A 21321-nucleotide genomic window follows, 5' to 3' on the forward strand; every position below is an offset into this window, starting at 1 on the left:
AAATCTAAAGGTGGCAGGGGTAAAATATAGGGAGCGAAAAGCTATTTACAATTTGTACAGAAACCAGATGGCAGTTATAAGAGTCGAAGGACATGAAAGGGAAGCAGTGGTCGGGAAGGGAGTAAGACAGGGTTGTGGCCTCTCCCCGATGTTATTCAATCTGTATATTGAGCAAGCACTAAAGGAAACAAAAGAGAAATTCGGAGTAGGTATTAAAATCCACGGAGAAGAAATAAAAACTCTGAGGTTTGCCGATGACATTGTAATTCTGTCAGAGACAGCAAAGGACTTGGAAGAGCAGTTGAATGGAACGGACAGTGTCTTGAAAGGAGGATATAAGATGAACATCAACAAAAGCAATACGAGGATAATGGAATGTAGTTGAATTAAGTCGGGTGATGCTGAGGGAATTATTTTAGGAAATGAGACACTTAAAGTAGTAAAGGAGTTTTGCTATTTGGGGAGCAAAATAACTAATGATGATCGAAGTAGAGAGGATATAAAATGTAGACTGGCAATCGCAAGGAAAGCGTTTCTGAAGAAGAGAAATTTGTTAACATCGAGTACAGATTTAAGTGCCAGGAAGTCGTTTATGAAAGTATTTGTATGCAGTGTAGCCATGTATGGAAGTGAAACATGGACGATAACTAGTTTGGACAAGAAGAGAATAGAAGCTTTCGAAATGTGGTGTTACAGAAGAATGCTGAAGATTAGATGGGTAGATCACATAACTAATGAGGAAGTATTGAATAGGATTGGGGAGAAGAGAAGTTTGTTGCACAACTTGACCAGAAGAAGGGACCGGTTGGTAGGACATGTTCTGAGGCATCAAGGGATCACCAATTTGGTGTTGGAGGGCAGCGTGGAGGGTAAAAATCGTAGAGGTAGACCAAGAGATGAATACACTAAGCAGATTCAGAAGGATGTAGGTTGCAGTAAGTACTGGGAGATGAAGAAGCTTGCACAGGATAGAGTAGCATTGAGAGCTGCATCAAACCAGTCTCAGGACTGAAGACCGCAACAACAACAACATGCCTTGTGGGACTGTGAGAGTCGTAGTTGGATATTTACTATATTTTTGTAACGAGATATCTTGAGTGCAATGAGTTCTTGTTAAAACTGGTGATTCAGTTTGATCATCACCAAAAATGACCAAAAATAGCATCTTTTAGTTAAGTGACAAGACAGAAGAACGTTATGTAGTTTCGAATAGTAACAATTCCTTAACTAGCAGCTAGCTAACATAGCGATATCTCTGCTTCAGAGAGATCCATGAATAGACTGGTGAACAAAACGAAAAACTACGTTATTTCTTCTAAAAATATAAAGAACTTTAAGCTTCCTTTAATTTACGTCTATGGTCACAAACTTTTTCTTAAGAGATTACCGGTTTCGGTACCCTCGTACCCTGCGGCACTCTGGCGGTCACGTTCCTCCAACCACTTGTCGCATATGCATAATTCTGGCGTTAGCGCTAACACAGAGCGCTGATTATGTGCAGATGTTTTCTTTCATTGTGTCTTCTTTAGCGATTTGTTTTATAGTTTTTAATATTATTCTGTGCACTATCAAAGGTGTTTATTACTTATGTCATTGTCTAGAATATTGGCACTTGAGCATATGTCAACTACTGTCTCTTAACTCTTCCTCTTTTTAACAATCTGACTTTTGTCGTCTTCTGTTTCATCGCTTCTTATTACTGTAATGATTTTTATACGTTATAGCTCATTACAGGCTTCAACTATTGTATCCCCCTTTATTTTACGCTGTTCAATTAATCATTGAAAACTAGTGTATGCTTACATTAACACATCTGGTGAGCTTACAACACAAACGTCTTGTGGCTACTGCACGTCAGCTTGTTTTGAACAGTAGTGCTACTGGCATCATGATTTGTGCATATGATGTTATTTACATATATTTGACGATGCTGGTGCTGATTTTGCATTTAACATTTGACGATGCCACTATGGCTGCAGTACATTAGGACTGTTTTTACAAAACAGGTATGCCTCTTCATACTTAATGCGCACAAATGAATATACATGTCAGTAGTACTTTTCATTATGGTCTATTTATTGTTTTTAAGCTGTAGACAATCTGCGAGTGTATTGATGTTTTTTTCCTTTTTTTTTTTTTTTTTGTTGCAAACCTGATGATGGTCATTGTAGACCGAAACCGGTAATCTGTTAACAAAACGTTTGTGGACATAGACATAAATTAAAGGAAACTTATTGTATATACAGGTCACTGTTTTATTCGCGACAATGTCGCAGCTTGTGAAAAAAACCTTTAACTTCTGTATTTTTTTAAACTAACATACATCTGACTTTATTTCAATTACTATTATTGTTTTCGACTCTTTGTCAAATTATACTCAATATAGAGGTTAAAAAAGTAATATTTCTTACTTTTCCTATGCTAGCGTTTCTGCCTCTGGATCACGGGCTCCTGGGTTCGGCTCCCGGCTGGGTTGGGGATTTTCTGTGCCCAGGGACTTTGTGTTTGTGTTGTCCTCATCATTTCATCATCATCATCATTTGTGAAATTGTGAAAAGAAAATGCACTGTGTAAAAACAGGGACTTTGTACGGGCGCTGATGACCGCGCAGTTGAGCGCCCCACAAACCAAACATCACCATCATTACTTTTCCTATGACACTTACTGAAAATGGGGTGATGGACTACTATTTTTTTCTTATTTTTCAAAATCAGTGCAGTCGTGGGTGTGGTGTTGAGTAGATTATGCGTCGAACTTTGCAAACCTAAGCTTACTCATCACAATAAGTCGAACAAAAATCGGAATTAGCCCTATATCCAAACTCCTTTTTTCAATCCACCAAACAAAAACAGACCTTTTCCTATTCAGGTGTTGCCTTCTATCTATTATCGGAAGTCTTTCAATATGAATTTACGTAATATTCTGGCAGACCTACTCAAACACCACAACTAGTCTGAGAATTAAAACATGTTCCTTTACTATCTTCTAGTGTATTAAGATAAATGTATACAAAATTGCGTGTCACCAGATTCCAGCGGCTGGCTCTGACTTTTTACTCTCGATAAAACCAACATTAACCATTTTACTATGTGAAAATTCATTATAATCAAGATAATAGTAATAGTCTTCGCCATTACTGGCTGGATATTCTCTAATTCATAGCATAGGCACCGAGCAACTTCTACGGTCCAGGTTATTTCTGGTAAGTGGCTCTGCTGTCCCCACAGCTCGCTCAGGACGTGTACAATAACTGCAACTTATTAATTACAGTTACAATTAACATACATTATAACATACAAATTTACCTTCTTTTAATTCTTTAAAAAAATAACTAACGGTTCGACATTCTGAGTGGTGAAAAAATGTAAAAATAAATCACTTAAATCAGGAGGACAAAGTGGTAACTTACCTTCGATTCTGACGTCACAGGGTTGGGGAAATTTAACAACCATTCAGGCTGGTCCTGTATCCCCAAGAGCGCCATCTCGAGTCTATGCTTAGTACAAGTGATCTGGCAACCATGCATGCTGGGCCCATACCCCATGTCTGCTATCTTAGATTTTGTACTTAGGACAAGAGACCTACTTCCACCATCTTCGACTTCCCACCAATAAGAAAATAATCAGTCCTGTCCGCACAGATAACAGGGCATATTTAAGTGCCGCTTCCAGGCTGGGAGCTGCACCAGCCCCATATCTAACCATACTCCTAGTGGTCTAACCATGAAGACTGATGTGCTGGCCAACATGGATGCGGTTTTTAGCCGGTATCCCACATCAACTAGGTGAATAACTGGCTCGTACTCAAATCCTGTCCCAGTTACTTGATTCACAAACATTTAGAAAATGTTTGCTCACTTTCACGTGAATAACGCTACATGCAGACAGTTGGAGTACACGTATCCTATCCCTGGGAGTAATGGTGTAGTAACAGGAGGGGCATTCGGCCATCTCTTAAATTAACCACGCCAAATCCATAAATAGCCATGTTGATCCTGTGCTGATGTGAAAAAAAAATGCACAAGAGAAAGAAGAGGAAGATAACAACTGTCCAACTTGAATTTTTAGAATTCCCAGCCATTTTACCCTTAGGACAATTGCGTTCTGAGCTGTCCTGTCATAGGGGTTGGGGAAAACCCTGTAGAACATTTGGGCTATTTTGAATTTTGAATTTCACATGAGTTTTCGAATTTCGTGACATTTTATATATAGGGCAATTAGTTTATGAGGTCATAGGACGGGAAGTCTTGCAACAATACATGAATGATCGATGACGTCATAAAAGAGGGGGGACAAAATCTGGCAACAATGCAGAGTGGGCTTGAACATATACGGCTACCCTACTGACATGTAGTGCAGCAGCTAAGAGCTTTGAACGGTTTCAAACTGTGTGGCTCGAGTCCCCTGTAATATTTCACTTTCGTACTGCGCTTCATGTTCTCTTACGAAGCGAATATTGAATACAAGCAAATACAAATAACCAGTACTGAAATTTTATTTGAGAACAATTTCATTTACAGTCACTGAATGAAACATGAAAGTCTGTTACGATTTGTAATTATTTATTAAAATTGTTCTCAAATAACGTACTTTTAGTCACTGCAAACACTCTGAATCTGTTCTACAAATGGAAACAGAATATATGAGGACAATAAACAAGTTTCTCGTATTAGTAACGGACAGTTGTTTCAGTCACAACCGTTTCCTATGTTCTTTTCGTGGACTACTTCCAGATGTTATATATTTATTACAGTGAAAGTCAATTTCCTAGCAGCTGTATCTTTTATTTCATTATCACGTTTATCTCATAAATGTACAATCGATTCGAGGCAATACTGTCTCATCTTCAAGTGTGTTTCTCGAATCAAATGCCATAAGTAATGATCAATGTAACAGTGATTCCATTAAGGGAGGCGCCTATAGTGCGTCTGATTTCACTACAATTTTACATTTCTCCATATTCACTTTATACTGTAAATCCACAAGATCTTTCCATTTTGTGTATTCTTTGATCCATCGCAGAATTTTCTGACGCATTTTCTCGAATTACTTCTGATAGTTTCTTGAACTTCTTGGCCTCCTCGTAATGATAAGAATGGTTTCGTCCGTCATCACAAAGCTGGATGTGTGATATCGAGACATAGTTAGCTATTTATATATGTATTGCTTTAAAACTGTAAGTGACCTGGGAAAGGGAGATAACAGTGGAACGATATGGTTCACATGTCGTTTGGTTGCGTGTCGAGACGATTTTTCACAATGGCACCTTCCCTGGACATAAAGATAGAGCGAGGCTGTTAAGTTCAAACACGGCGGAGAACAGAGAGATACAGGCAACGTGCCTCAGTCCTCATGCAAAGCCGACTTTACCAGTTAACTTAACAGAGACATACAGTTATCAGGGAGAATATTATGACCAACGACCTACTATCGATACAGACCAGTGCAGGTGAAAGCAGCGTCACCTGGCGAGGAATGATTTGCTAGACACACGCAAGGTGCATGTAGTATCAGTAAAAGTGCTGTTCCCGTGTGGAATGCAGAAAGTCGTTCTATTTGAGTTTGACTGAGGGCAGATTGTAATGACCTGGAGACACGGCACGAGCATTTCTGAAACAGCATGACTTTTCGAGTGTTCGAAGAGCGCTGTAGTATGTGTCTTCTACACATGGCGAAACCAAGGTGAAACCAAGTCCAAACGTCTTGGGATTGGGCGGCCACCAGTCATTACAGATGTCGGACACCATAGGGTGGGCAGAGTGGTAAAACAGGACAGGCGCCGAACTGTGGCCGAAATAACATGAGACTTTAATGCTGGGTAGAGTACAAGAGTGTCTGAACACGTAGTGCATCGAACACTTCTAACGACGGGCCTCAGCAGCCGACGATCCATGCATCTGACAATGTTAACACCACGATATCGGCAACTACGACTCGAATGGGAACATTACCATCGGAACTGGGGTTTGGTGCAGTGGCAGAGCGTTGTGTGGTCTGAGCAATCCCGATACCTTCTTCATCACGCCTATGGGAGGGCGCGAATCCGTCGTCTTCATGGGGAACAGCTTCTTGACACTTGTACTGCGGGATAGAGACAATCTGGCCGCGGCTTCATGGTGCCCCGGGGAACTTTGATGTGGGTATTCGTGGATCAAGTGGAGCTCGTGCAAGGCACCAGGATGGCCAAGGATTATCATACACAGGTTGCAGACCACGTACACCCCTTCATGACGACCATGTATCCCGACGACATTGGCTTTTTCCAACAAGATAATGCGCCATGTCACAAGGCTAGGAGAGTGATGGAGTGGTTCGAGGAACACAGTGGCGAGTTCCAATTCCAATTGGTGTGCTGAACCCCCAACTCGCCAGATCTGAATCCGATCGAACATATCTGGGATGTGATTGAACGTGGCGTCAGAGCTCATCGCCCCTGTCCCCGAAATCTTCGGGAATTTGGTGCCTTGTGTGTGTAGATGCGGTGCCAACTCCCTCCAGAGACCTACCGAGGCCTCATTGCTTCCATGCCACGACGGGTCGCCGCTGTTATCCGTGCCAAAGGTGACATACCAGCTGTTAGGTAGATGGTGATAGTGTTCTGGCTGATCAGTGTATTCTTCAGTCGTTTCTGTGGAAGGAATGTGCCTACGGCAACAATTGGGCTAGCAACCTGTGAGAAGCCAATGCAACAGCTTCGCCGAAGCCAACCGCCGAGGAACGGATTACGGTTCTCAGGGAACTTGTTGAAGGACAGTGTTAGAGGGAAGTCTCCATCAAATTAGGGCCTCTGTTCCCGACGCAGAACCCGTGCGTCATTGCGATGACTGTTGCCGCGGCCAAGGTACTCCAATTTCTCCAGGTTCGTTGGGTTCCTGTGCATTTTTCATTTTAGCTTGTGGATGGAACTGTATTAAAATTCAGGGTGTTTTAAAATGATCCTTGCAAGTTTGATCAAATATATTTCACAAATGAGCACAGGTACAAAGGCACTTTTCTACCCATCCCCGTACCTGAAATATACGTGATGATTTTGGAACGCACTGCACACGCAGTTTTACTCCGATTCCTTTGTTTATAAATTCTTTGACATGTTAGTCCAAATAATAAATCGTGTACACGAAATGTATTTACAGTTTCGAGTTAGATCAACCATCAGCTACATAAGGGAAGGACAACACTGAAAATTTGTGCCAGACCTGGACTCGAACCCGACTTTCCCTCGTTACGCGAGCGGTCGTTTTAACCGCTTTGACTATCAGTGCAATTCCCACGGCTATACCCAACCTTCCATGTCGTTTCTGCGTCACAACCTGTACTCGTACACACATTATGGAAATCTCATACAGGGGAAGACTTTGTAATTGAAAGTTGCTTCCTGATATCGACGTATAAATACGATACTGGAGTGCCTGTGTTGGTAAGAACGACGATGCAATGTTCCCTCGGACATGCGTACTTGACCGAAGCAAAATTGTATCATTGTTCTTAAGAACACAGGCACTACAATATCGAATAAATCGTGTGTTGCTGCAGCCACTCATTTTGCAGCTCTGGAATCGATCAACAGTCACAATATACTCCGCCCAACCCTGCAATAAGGAGCGAGAGGATGCCCTTTGCTCCATAGCATTTCTGTTTCGAGAAATATGGTTTATTTCAGAGGAATTGTAGAGTTACATTAATTTCGCGATCATATCTAAGGCTATGATTTCAGCTAGCGATACAGGCCATGATGTCAGGCGGAGACCAACAGATGGGTATTTCATCTAAATCTGTTACTAAAACTTTTGGTAAATTTTTTTGTTAGTAAAAATTTAGTTTTAGCTACATAAATTCACAAAACTGCTATACTGACTCTCTTCTTCTGACTTGTACTTCTACGCCTCCTATTTTTCCAGATGGTATAGAAAAGTCATTGTGAAAAACCAAACAATTATTTTCGTTACAATGTATCCTTTTTCTCAACTTTTTAGGCTATGCTTAGCGTTCTTACAGCTTTTCATCAAAAACTCTTACTATTTTTTTCTAACACAGATTTGAGCAAATGGAGATAAAGTTTTTATCTTGTTTTAAACACGTATTTTAAAAAGTTTAGAGATTTTGTTCATGAACTTTACTTTTGAGACCGTGTCTGTAGGTGTTTCACGCATTACATTAGACGGTTTAATTTCAGGCCAAATCTTCGTCTGAAGTTGTCTAGGATTTCTCACAGTCCAATGCCTTCTAGAAATCCACAAATATTACCACTATGTTTTCAGAATTCATTTGTGTGTGTCAAAGCGAATAAAACATAAAATAACTATTATTACTAAACAGTGCTGTGGAAACTTGATGAGGAGTATAAATGAAAAAAGACATTGTTGTGTATGTTATACATGATTTAATTATTGAATTAACCGGTTTTCGGCTAACAAGGCCATCATCACACTTTTAATTGGCTATTGTCGTCAGACAAATTATAATATTCGTAAACAACATTGTAAAAAATGTTACTCATCTAGAAAGAGGCACGAACAGTTTTGTTTACAAATATTGCAGCTTCTTTGCCGACAATATTCATTTAAATTCTGATGGTAGCAGTGTAACCCGAAAACCGGTAAACTCGGTATCATATAGAACATACACTGATAGAACAGTATCACCACCTACCTAATAGCCAGTATGTCTACCTTTGACATGGATAACAGTGGCGGCGCGTCGTGGCATGGAAGCAGTGAGGCCTTGGTAGGTCGCTGGACGAAGTTGGTACCACAACTGCACACACAAGTTACCTAATTCCTGTAAATTCCGAGGAGTGGATCGATGAGCTCTGACGCCACGTTCAATCACATCCCAGATGTGTTCGATTGGATTCACATCTGACGAACCAGGGGGCCAGCACATCAATTGGAACTCGCCACTGTGCTTCTCGAACCACTCCATCACACTCCTAGCCTTGTGACATGGCGCATTATCTTGTTGGAAAAAGCCAATGTCGTCGGGATACATGGTCGTCATGAAGGGGTGTACGTGGTCTGCAACCAGTTTCCGATAATTCTTGGCCGTCATGGTGCCTTGCACGAGCTCCACTGGATTCACGGATGCCCACGTGAATGTTCCACAGAGAATAATGCAGCCGCCGCCAGACGGTCCCCATCCTGCAGTTCAGGTGTCAAGAAGCTGTTCCCCTGGAAGAGGACGGATTCGCGCCCTCCCATCGGCGTGATTGCAAACGCACCGAGACTCATCAGACCGTGCAACGCTCTGTCACTGCACCACAGTCCAGTGGCGATGGTCACGTGCCCATTCCAGTCGTACTTGCCGATGTCGTGGTGTTAACACTGACACATGCATGGGCCGTCGGCTGCAGATGCCCATCGTTAGGAGTGTTCGGTGCACTGTGTTTTCAGACACGCTTGTACTCTACATAATATTAAACTCTGATGTTAGTTCTGCCACAGTTCGCCACCTGTCCTGTTTTACCAGCCTGCCCAGCCTATGGCGTCCGACATCTGTACGACAAGACGTTTAGTTTCCGAAACGCTCGTGTCGAGCCTCCAGGCCATCACAAGCTGCTCTCGGTACCAACTCAAATGAAATCATGCGCCTTCTACACGGGGACAACGCGCTCACTGATACCTCATCACACCGCTCGTGTGTCTCACTAGCAGTCATTTCTCACCAGGTGACACTGCTATCACCTGCACAGGTTAATATCGATAGTAGGTCGTTGGTCATAATGTTCTGGCTGATCAGTTTATAGAATATTGTATTCATCATTTATAATTATGTTGTTCTACAAGAAACGACGGAAGCATCAGTTTTCGTAGATGAGGACTACTCGGGTCATCAATACTTATTTTCTTCGCACGCTTTCCAGAATTCAGGGGTGGTGCATAAGAGGTTTAATGGCAGAAGATGCTCTTACTGGATTTCCAGCTTGGTGTAACTTTTACCACAACATCCACTGGTAGTGAGTGTCTCACTTTGATTTCTATCAAAAATATTATCGCATCTTCCCGTAGAAATCATCTGTTGAAACCGGACCACCATCTATTCATCACAAGAGCTAATCACTAACCTAACCACAATTTGTCGTAAGTCGTAAGTCCAGGCATCAGGCCAAGCTGCTAAAGTTGTTGGGAGCGGCAGTCTCTAGCGGAAGTTCTGCACTGACAGTATGTTTGCCATATAGTGGTCGCAAAAAGGGAGACCTAGCTTCGTGAAGAAAGGCGCCTATGTGTCCCAGAAGATGGCAGCATATGGTTTTATTACTTAGGAAAAAATAGTCTAGATCACGTTTTCATTTAACCACTGCACGGTCCAGTCACGTTAATGTGACCATCGCTTATGTTCGACGTCAGCTTGCAATAACCACTCACAGACGGCAGATAGCAGACCTAGCACTGGACGTTACATAAAGTGTGTCGGGGGACGCGGAAGCAATGCAGTTGTTATCATGTAAGTAGGCTGTTTAAGTTTTTTTATTGGTAACGCCGCCGCCACGTAGCGCTCTGTATGAAAATCTCTGGCTGTGCCGTGTGCAGTCTGTGGCTGGTTGGCATTGTTGTAATACTCGCCATTGTAGTGTTGGGCAGCAGCAGCTGGATGCTAACAGCGCATAGCGTTGCGCAGTTGGAGGTGAGCTGCCAGCAGTGGTGGACGTGGGGAGAGAGATGGCGGAGTTTTGAAATTTGTAAGAATTGGTGTCATGAACTGATATATATATTATGACTATTTAGGTAAATACATTTTTTGTTCTGTATTAAAATCTTTCATTTGCTACCTATGCCTATCAGTAGGTAGTGCCTTCAGTAGTTTGAATCTTTTATTTAGCTGACAGTAGTGGCGCTCGCTGTATTGCAGTAGCTTGAGTAACGAAGATTTTTGTGAGGGAAGTGATTTGTGAAATGTATAGGTTAATGTTAGTCAGGGCCATTCTTTCGTAGGGATTTTTGGAAGTCAGATTGCGTTGCGCTAAAGATACTGTGTGTCAGTTTAAGCACAGTCTTGTAATAATTTTTCTAAGGGGACGTTTCATATGGCGACCCTGCCAGGATACCTCACTGGAATCTTCTGATTTTTTTCTTGTAGTTTGTGTAATTAGTGTAGATTTTGTTTATTGCTAGCGCGTAATAGTAGAGAGAATCTCCTTTGTAGTTGTAGTCTTTCATTGTTGTACAGTAAAACAGTTGTGGCATGCATGTAGATTTGCACCAAGTATTTCGCAGCTGTGCTTGCAATTAACTAGATATTATTTGCTATGTCAATGTGTTCTCTTATTTTTGCTCTTCAAATTGTGTTTTTCTGTGTTGTCGTGTGAAATATTGTGACAATAATGGCGTGTGAAAAACGTAATACTAGGCTACAAAGTAAACTGAGAAATGAAGACGAAAGCAGTGTGTTAGTGTTACCATGTAATGAATTCACTAACGTTCAAAGTAGTAATTTGGTAATAGCGCATAGGGAAATGGAGCGGGCTGCAAATAATGGTGTAGGCAGTGAAACAATTGGTGAACAGGGAAGCATTATCGATCGATCGGTCGGCAACAGCTCGCGTCAGGAATCCGAAATGATAGGACACAATCTTGCAAATACTGTACATTCAGGTTTTGCGTCCTCACCGTTTTCTCAAATAAGTCAAGACACATTTTTTGCTTGTCAAAATGTGAATGTTGCCAGTGCAAATGCACTGCCGAAAAGCATAGAGGAACAGATTCCAGACACTAACACATTATTATTGCAATTAATGCAACAAATGAAACAAAATCAGAGACAAACATAGCAACAGTTAGACACAATGGAACAAAATCTTCGAAAGTTAGACACAATGGAACAACACCAGAGACAAACACAGCAACAGTTGGACACAATGGAACATAATCTTCAAAAGTTAGACACAATGGATCAAAATCTTCGGAAGTTAGACACCACACTTGAACAAACACGTGAAGATTTAACTACTGAGTTACATAACATTGAATCGAAATGTCAAAAAATCTGTAATGACGTAAAAACACAAATTTGTGAGCATTTCCAACCTATTTTTTCACGGCATGAAAACGCATTACAGAATCACGAAGCAGCCATAAAAGAATTGCAAACTATTGTTCGTGAAAATCACGACACCTTGCAAGCTAAAATGGACTCAGTTGCATCCACCGATTCGGTTACGCAACTTGCAAGAACTCAGGAAAACTTAAAGGACACAGTAGATTCGATTTCAACACAAATGGACACTCTGAAACTTGGTTCAGAAAAATACACTGAGGAAATGTGTTCACTATCGGAGAAAGTAGCCGAACTTTCGGATCAGTTCACTAATTTATCTGCAAAGGTAGTTGATGATCTGAATGACACAAGACCTGTAGCCATCACTGACACAGAAGAGTATGAACAAATTAAGAAATTCAAACAAAATCAGTATCAAATTAATACGCAATACAAAAGAGAAATCCGGAAAGTACAAGATCAGTTGACGCAGGTAATACAAAAATTACATATTTCAGAGGACACTCGCGCTCCAACACGGGAAGAGGAACTTATAAATACGGAAAAGCCACAAAATAATTACACAGGGCATTTCGAAAATCATGAAAGAAATTGGCAAGGTGCACCGAATTTTGAGATGGAACCGCCGACACGACGTAACAATGACCGATATGCTACTCGCCGACACGATGATTTTGACTATAAGCTGTTCATTACTGCACGTAAATTCAAAACATTTAAGAATTCTGGCAACGACATTCATCCACAAGCGTGGCTCCATCAATTCTCTCATTGTTTTCCTCCCAACTGGTCATTAGAGCACAGATTAGAATTTATGTGTGGCTACTTGGAGAATGAGCCAGCGGTAAGAATGCGATCGGTCATTCACGATTGTCATAGTGAAGGAGAATTTTATCATGCCTTCCTCTCAGCATATTGGTCTCAAGCTACACAAGACCGAGTAAAACATAGCATCATGATGATGAAACACTTTGAACAATCTGAATTTTCCAGTCTCGTCAAAAATTTTGAAGACATGTTGCATAAGAATCAATATCTTTCAAACCCATATAGCCCTTCAGAACTCATCCGCATTTGCATAATGAAATTGCCTGAACATTTAAGGAATATTATTTTGGCAGGGCGTTGCAAAGACGACATTGAAGCTTTTCAGGGACTCTTACAAGAATTAGAAATTGACACAGACAGTAACGGGATGCGAAAACAGGAAAACAATCACTACATTTCACATCCGTCACAATTCCGTGACGACAGAAACTATAACTGGACACGACAAGTCTATTCTTATAACGCAAATCGTGACCAAAACAGACACCACCCATATGACAACTACTGGCGGAGTAATAATAGTTACAGAGAAAGATCGCATTCCCGTAGTAATGACTATCACAGAGACAATCATAGAAACCGACAATATGGGAACCAAAACAATTATTATCAAGGGAGACAGAATAACTTAAGACGCAACGGTCCAGCGCGCAGTTACGATTCAGGGAGAAATTCTCCACCACTTAACTGACAAGAAAGAAACTACAGGAACTACCGACAAGACAACAGACGATATGATCGTAACGACAGACCTGAATTGCAGCAGAACTGGCGGGATTCAAACAGAGCAGGGCCCTCTCGACAAGGTGAATTTGTAGAAGTTAGATCTCCAAATCCCAATAACGACGCACGCCAACAAAGAGAGAGCAGACAATGACTCGCGCCGCAGGCAGCCACGTGCGCCGTCTGGCTCAGAGAAAAATAACATAGGCGCTAACCTTGAGAAAAACTCCAGTATTCTTTACCGACGTTTACCGCATGATAATTGCATTCAAGTTGAAACTCTGAGTACTATGAAGAGTAAAGGATTGCACCATTTTTCACATGTAAAAACGTTTATTGAATGATAATCTGCTCTTTAACTTAGTCTTTGCTATAAAAATTTTCACTTCACGCTACTAGTACAATTTGTCACACTGAGAGACTGTTAACATGCAACAATGTTTTAAAGTTAACCATCCAGTCAAGAACCTGGGAATCTTATTTAGAGAAGTATTACAAATGCTTTGTTATAGCGAACTGACGACACAGTGTTATTGTGTGTGTACCTTCTTGCTTGTTAGTGGCACGATTATGTAACGACCATAATGCTCATATACTTAGAACATTTACCAGTACTGCTAATGAAATTTTAATGCAACATTTTGGTTTACTTGAAAATACATTCTGGATTTAAAGTACTTTCTGTGAGATACCAGATGACACAGTGGTTAGTATATGTGACAGCTACACGATTATATCACGACGCTACTAATGAGTGACAATTTACAATGTTGCTTTTGTGGTGTATCTGTTTTATACCTGCACAGTTTTTCTGAATTATTCTGGAAAGTAAAACATGTTTTACTAGTAACTTTTGTGGTATAGCTATAATGAGACAGCCTTTTCTGTAACACAACAATACGTTACAGTACAGTACTTACTTCATCACGGCAATAAGCGTAGTAACTACGATATCTATACGCAAAGCATTTCAATTTTGCTTATCATGAGGTAAGTACATTGACTTCTGCAGAACTTAGCTTTCGGAGGACGATAACTACGACACTTCCACAGAGATTATCTTACAACATGACGCACAGTTTAGCGCTACAGTACACGTGTTTGAGTGATTAATTTTGTACTTGAAACATTTATTTTTAAAGATATTTGAAATACAATGATACAAAGGTTTTCTGTGATACATTTCATTCCATTGCTGTACTCTGTAACACCTGAGGATATAATTACATTAATCCTCAGGGGGGTATACGCTTACTTTGTGTACCATGTGTGTGGCAAGCACAAGGAGCCCTAGCTAATATGGTATTTGCTTATACAACTTCACACATCGGTACCATATTTCTCTAACACAGAATTACACAGCTATCTGATCATTTAACTGAGAGAGACAAACGTTTTTTTACTATGTCAGTGACAGATGTTTACATAATTACACAATTGGATAACTTCACACTTATGAAACTGTATTTTGTCTGTACTTTGTGAACTGTTCACATTTTTTCGGAACCATTGTGACACTCTGAGAGCTTTGAATGATGTACTTGGTATGGGATCATGATTTTTAAAGTACGTTTGAGGTAGATGACACTACTGAAATGAGCAGAGATTTTTTGTTGTTGTTTTGAAATTATTGCAGAAAGCTATGACGTTTTTGAGATTTGGCTGAGTTTTTATGATGTTATTATTACAATGACAATGTGTATTATGCTGTTGCGGTATGTTCATGATCAATAAGCTGATGCTGTATGAGTTATTTGATTATGCTATGTATTTTTTATGATGAAATATTGAAGAAATGTCGACTAATAAGGTAAGGAATAAAGAGTAGTGGTTAGGGACTCTGGTTTGTGAAAAAGGTTGTTGGAAACCAAGAATCGTACTTTAAGAGCTATGAACTGTATGTAAATGCGTGAATGTATTACAATGCCGACGAAAATTTTTTGGACACTGTTATATCAATATGATTTTGTTTCTACATATTTGTAAGGCAAATTCTTGACCTGTGAATTTTTTTAATATGAGACTGCCACTGTAGCGGAAACTGCTGTCATAAATATTTCAGTAAGAAAGGTACGTGACCTTGACGTAATGCGTTTTGGGCGCCTGGCTGAGAGGTAGTCGTCTGACAACAGAAAGCCATTAGGTGTCAAAAAAGGGCATTATCCTCGCTATTGACATTCCTTTGTAGAAAGCACCGCAAATACGACACGCTCATTACTTGGAAACATTCTTACATCTGCACACCTGATAATGACAAGCGTCTTTCTACGAGAGTTGAGAGTATTTGTACTAACTTATGAAATGTCACATGACTATTGAATGATATTTTTATGCTTTGCCTTTCATAGTTGCTTATTTCATTTGATATCTGGTTTCCAGCTGTGTTGCAGCATTGGTTTTATAAAATAAAATTAGATGCATTTGCTAATGTGAACACTTTCTGTCAACAGATCTATCAAATAATTATTTTATGATCCACATTCTTCGAAAAAGGAGCTCTTGGAATGGAAAGAGCAATAAGAAGCGACTAATAACAGTAACTGTATATATAATTTTCTTTTCCAGTACTTGGTAATTTTTTTTAGAATTAGTTTCTGTAGTGTGCCACTTTAATTACATAGACATTAAGATGTGAATATACATTTCCTTATCTGCATTGTTGTCTTTAGTGTAACATTTTTTCTGCTTGAGCTTTGTCATGTTTAGGTATAAGTTATAGCATTTGCTGCGGCTGTTTGCCATTCATAGTGCTACTGAATGTCACTTTGTATTACTAGGTTAAGCCAATTTTATTACTGATTTATTTTTCTTGTTTGCTGCGCATTGCCTTATATTAGTTGTAATATTGCTGCCTTTTATGCCAGTTTCCATTTTTTTTATCATTGTTGTTTGTGTAAATTGTTTTGTGCTGCTGCATTGCCTCGTCCCTTAGTTTAGCATCTGAGCTCAGTAGATTTAAGTTAGCTTAAGATGGGGTAGGCTACAGAGGAGAACGAGTTGTGATGAATTGGAAGAAACGCATTGAGAAGCTATATGAAAATGATTTGGCCAAAAAAAAGTAGTGTACAGTGGAGGAAAACTATTTTTCAAAGAGGATGTGAACAAAATACAGAAAGCATGCTTGGATAGGATATTTTGGTGGAAACAAATGTTGAGATAAGACGAAAGATCTACAGAATGACGTTTTGGGTTGGACTGCAGTACCAAATGTTACATTGAAAACAAACCCTGTCCTTTCCTTGTGTTATCCCGCTATGTGTTTGTGTACCCTTGTGTATTTATGTTCTTCCGGTCTTTATATGTTTATCTGATAAGATTTATGTTGCAGAATTTTTCTAATACTCAGTTACATGAACTATGATGAGGAATACTGTTATCCTCAAATATAATTTGCATTAATAATATGTTATTTACTTTGTAAAGATATTTAGACATTATTTATCTGTTCTGTTTTGTTGCTCATACGTGAAGTTGATGTTTCAAAAGCTATTCTGATCTTTATGTATGTACTTATGTCATAATTTTTCTAAGACAAATGTGCATGTTTATTTCTATTCTTTTGTAAAGCCTGTATGACTGCAAATGTTATCTGTACTATTATGTTCTTTAGTGATATATTTTGTACCTTTGTTATTGTATTCTCATGTTATAAAATTGTTATTGACACCAGTTCATCAAATTAAGTAACTTGTAAATTATATTCCACTGCACACGTTTCTGTTGGTCATAGTATATGGATAATATGTGAGAAGTAGGGAGTGATAGTGTTTGCACGTGTGTTAATAATTCAGCAAGGGACTGGATAACAGCATTGCTGGTTCTAAGGACATTTCAAAAACAATTTTTGTGAGTGCACAAGTGGTGGTTATGGACTTGCTACATTATCTGCAAGACTCGTCAATGGTGATTGTGCGCCTGCACAGTCAAACAGATAGCTGCTGGCCATCTCTACAAGGACTACAGTGGGTCTACACCTTTGATGACCCACCAATACCATTATTTCTACAAGGTCTAGAGTGGGTCTGCATCTCTGGTGGTCCACCAATACCGTAATCTCTACCAGGACTACAAGGGGTCTACGCTGTGTTGACCTACCAATATTCTTCAAAACTTCGACTGACTCTGCTGTGGATTTGCTCTGTTGTGGTCCATTACCTGTCTGCATGTCAAGAGTCAGCACTGTGTGTCCGTTGGAAGGACAACACTACTTCTTCAAGACTGCTTAGAAATCCACTACTTCCAAGTGCAATTTCTTTTATTGCTCAGACTTTGAGAAAAACACTGGAATTTTACCGTGATGAACGATCAGGACTGTCTTTATGGACTGTGAGAAAATTTTAGCTTTTGACCAACATTGTATCGATAAGTGTGTGCATTTCATTTCTTTGTTATTGTAATTATGAAAAAATTTTTCAAATCTGTATTGGCCACTGTCCAAAACAGTTTGTAAATTTTTTGTGGGGAGCATGGGGGCTATGTAAGTAGGCTGTTTAAGTTTTTTTATTGGTAACGCCGCCGCCACGTAGCGCTCTGTATGAAAATCTCTGGCTGTGCCGTGTGCAGTCTGTGGCTGGTTGGCATTGTTGTAATACTCGCCATTGTAGTGTTGGGCAGCGGCAGCTGGATGCTAACAGCGCGTAGCGTTGCGCAGTTGGAGGTGAGCCGCCAGCAGTGGTGGACGTGGGGAGAGAGATGGCGGAGTTTTGAAATTTGTAAGAATTGGTGTCATGAACTGATATATATATATATATTATGACTATTAAGGTAAATACATTGTTTGTTCTGTATTAAAATCTTTCATTTGCTAACTATGCCTATCAGTAGTTAGTGCCTTCAGTAGTTTGAATCTTTTATTTAGCTGACAGTAGTGGCGCTCGCTGTATTGCAGTAGCTTGAGTAACGAAGATTTTTGTGAGGGAAGTGATTTGTGAAACGTATAGGTTAATGTTAGTCAGAGCCATTCTTTCGTAGGGATTTTTGGAAGTCAGATTGCGTTGCGCTAAAGATATTGTGTGTCAGTTTAAGCACAGTCTTGTAATAATTTTTCTAAGGGGACGTTTCAATCATAATGTGGAAATGGACCGATTTGTCTGACGTCCAAAATGGCAAGCTCATTGCCTTTCAGGCCAAGGGTGGTAGCATTTCCGAAACGGCTGAGTCTGGGAACTGCTCTCGCGCCGCCGTAGTTAAAATATACCGTGCACGGCACAATGGCGCTATCTAAAACCGGCGCACAGGGAACTGTGATGCACTACAGACCATAGATGACAGCGGTGACCGACGGCCACAGAGATTTGTACAGACGTGCAACTGTTGAGCAAGTGACCGCACAGATGAACCGAGGAGCTGCCAACAGTGTCTCCTCAACGACCGTTCAGCGAACGTTGCTGCGTATGAGCGTCCTCAGCAGGCACTTGGTTCGTGCACTCTTGTTGACTGCTGTACCAATACCACAACTGGACGTCCACTGAATGGTGACTGGTAGCCTTTTCAGATGAACCACTCTTCGTGCTTTATCGAACAGATGTTCGCACAATTTTAAAGCTTTTTTTTTCACCAGTTCCACCACGGCGTGTGTTCACTGATTCCGTAACTTTTGTCGTGGTTGATTCACAGCGGTTGAACAAAACCCAAATTGTTATTTAGCGAAGTTCCTCGGTTCTTCTAGAGCAGACACCTGTGATCGCTCCTGCCAGATGTTGATTCGAGTATGGCAGAATTCTTACAGACTATACTAAATATGACAGCAGGAAATTACTCTGTGTAATCTTTAGCTATTTCAGTTATTAATGTATCAAGTGATATGCGGCTAAGAAACTTTGACTTCTCAAACGATAACTGTGAAGGGGTTTGCGCTTGTATGCGTTCAGTCCCAACAATTAGCTGATACGGCACTTGATGACATCCACGCAACTGTCAACATTCAGATCAGTTCCAAACTTATTCAGTACTTCGTTAGTTGATGGATTTAAATTAATACTTACGTTACCTATTGATTCATATTCAGTCGTAGATACGCACAACTTCGGGTAGCTTTGAGGATATGGTGTTTCACACTTGCATCTCGATAATTCTATGTAAATATTCTGATATCATAAAAGGCAGAGTTAGTGAGAAACTGTTTTGAACTAAACTAGGGCCAACTAACGCAAACAGTAGTGTGCTATGCAGAAATCACTGGCCTACCTCATCTTGGTAAACCATCTGCTCTTAAGGTAAGGTGTAGGTTGCCATGGCTGTGCTGAGCACTGCTCCTAGCCACTCTACAGGACCCCGTGGTGGGAAAAAACGTAGGAAAATACCGTGGAGTGTATTGCTCCTTCTGCTCAGAGCCACAGGTGTCAGGAAGGATATACGAAAATGGCAGCCAGTGAAATTTGTACACAACCAGAAATCTGCGAAATTTGCACCCAGTTTGGCTGGAAACCACCTGCTCACTGCGTCACGCCTCACCTGCGCGCCAAGTCCTTGCTTTTTCCCACCCTCCGGCCGCAGTGGGGGTCTGTGCGGTTCTGTCCGAATGCAAATGACCGTCGTCAACAACAAAGCGCTGAAAGTAGAGCCAGAGCACCACCAATTGTCGGCATAACACTCTATGATATTTCTTCTTAGATACGCATATGATACTGGTTTTACTTGTTTTAACGTTTATATCCTAATTTCCTTCTGTTGTGATGCATAATTATATCTACATCTGCGTGTATTCTGCAGTTCACACTTAAGGACTTGGCAGAAGCTCTTTCACACTATTTCTCTACCGTTCCACTCTAGAACAGCGTGCAGGAGAGACGAACATCAGAGTCTTCGCGTGCAAGCTCTGATTTCTATTATTTTATTATGACGATCTGTTCTCAATGAAACATATTGGCAGTAGGGGTAGGAAGAGAACTTGCCACAACGGACAACACCTTCCTTTCAATGGCTGCCATCTGTGGTGTCACCGCCAGACACCACACTTGCTAGGTGGTAGCCTTCAAATCGGCCGCGGTCCAGTAGTATACGTCGGACCCGCGTGTCGCCACTATCAGTGATTGCAGGTCTGGACAGACTCCCTAGCACTCGCCCCAGTTGTACAGCCGACTTTGCTAGCGATGGTTCACTAACTAAATACGCTCTCATTTGCCGAGACGATAGTTAGCATAGCCTTCAGCTACGTTATTTACTACTACCTAGCAAGGCGCCAGTATTCGTACTAATAATATTGTGAATCATGTACCATCAAGAGCGACGTTCTCCATGAATGGATATAAGTTAAGTATTCCACCAGCTACGTCCGTTTTTCTCAATTCTAATTGCCTTGTCATGTTCCAGACCTCACGCCAGCCTGCGTGAGCTGAGACGCGTGCATTTCGGCCTCCTTTAGAAAAACACGGTTGGCTCTCCTGCCAACCACAACACCATCTCAACTTGCCTGTCATATCCGTGACTCTCTTCCCTATTTCGCGATAAAATAAAACGAGAAACCCTTCTTTCGACTTTTCCTATGTTCTCCGTCAATCCTATTGTGCGAAAGAACTTGCTCCCCTTCTAGCAGCAATTTATCGTACATAGCTTTGTAACGTCCCCGTAGAAAAATTATGAATGACTGTGCACCGAGCGGTCTAATGCGCTGCAGTCATGGACTGTGCGGCTGGTCCCGGCGGAGTTTCGGATCCTCCCTCGGGCCTAGGTGTGTGAGTTTGTTCTTAGGATAATTTAGGTTAAGTAGTGTGTAAACTTGGGGACTGATGACCTTAGCAGTTAAGTCCCATAAGATTTCACACACATTTGAACATTTTGA

The sequence above is a fragment of the Schistocerca gregaria genome, chromosome X, assembly GCF_023897955.1.
Source record: "Schistocerca gregaria isolate iqSchGreg1 chromosome X, iqSchGreg1.2, whole genome shotgun sequence".
Classification (NCBI taxonomy): domain Eukaryota; kingdom Metazoa; phylum Arthropoda; class Insecta; order Orthoptera; family Acrididae; genus Schistocerca; species Schistocerca gregaria.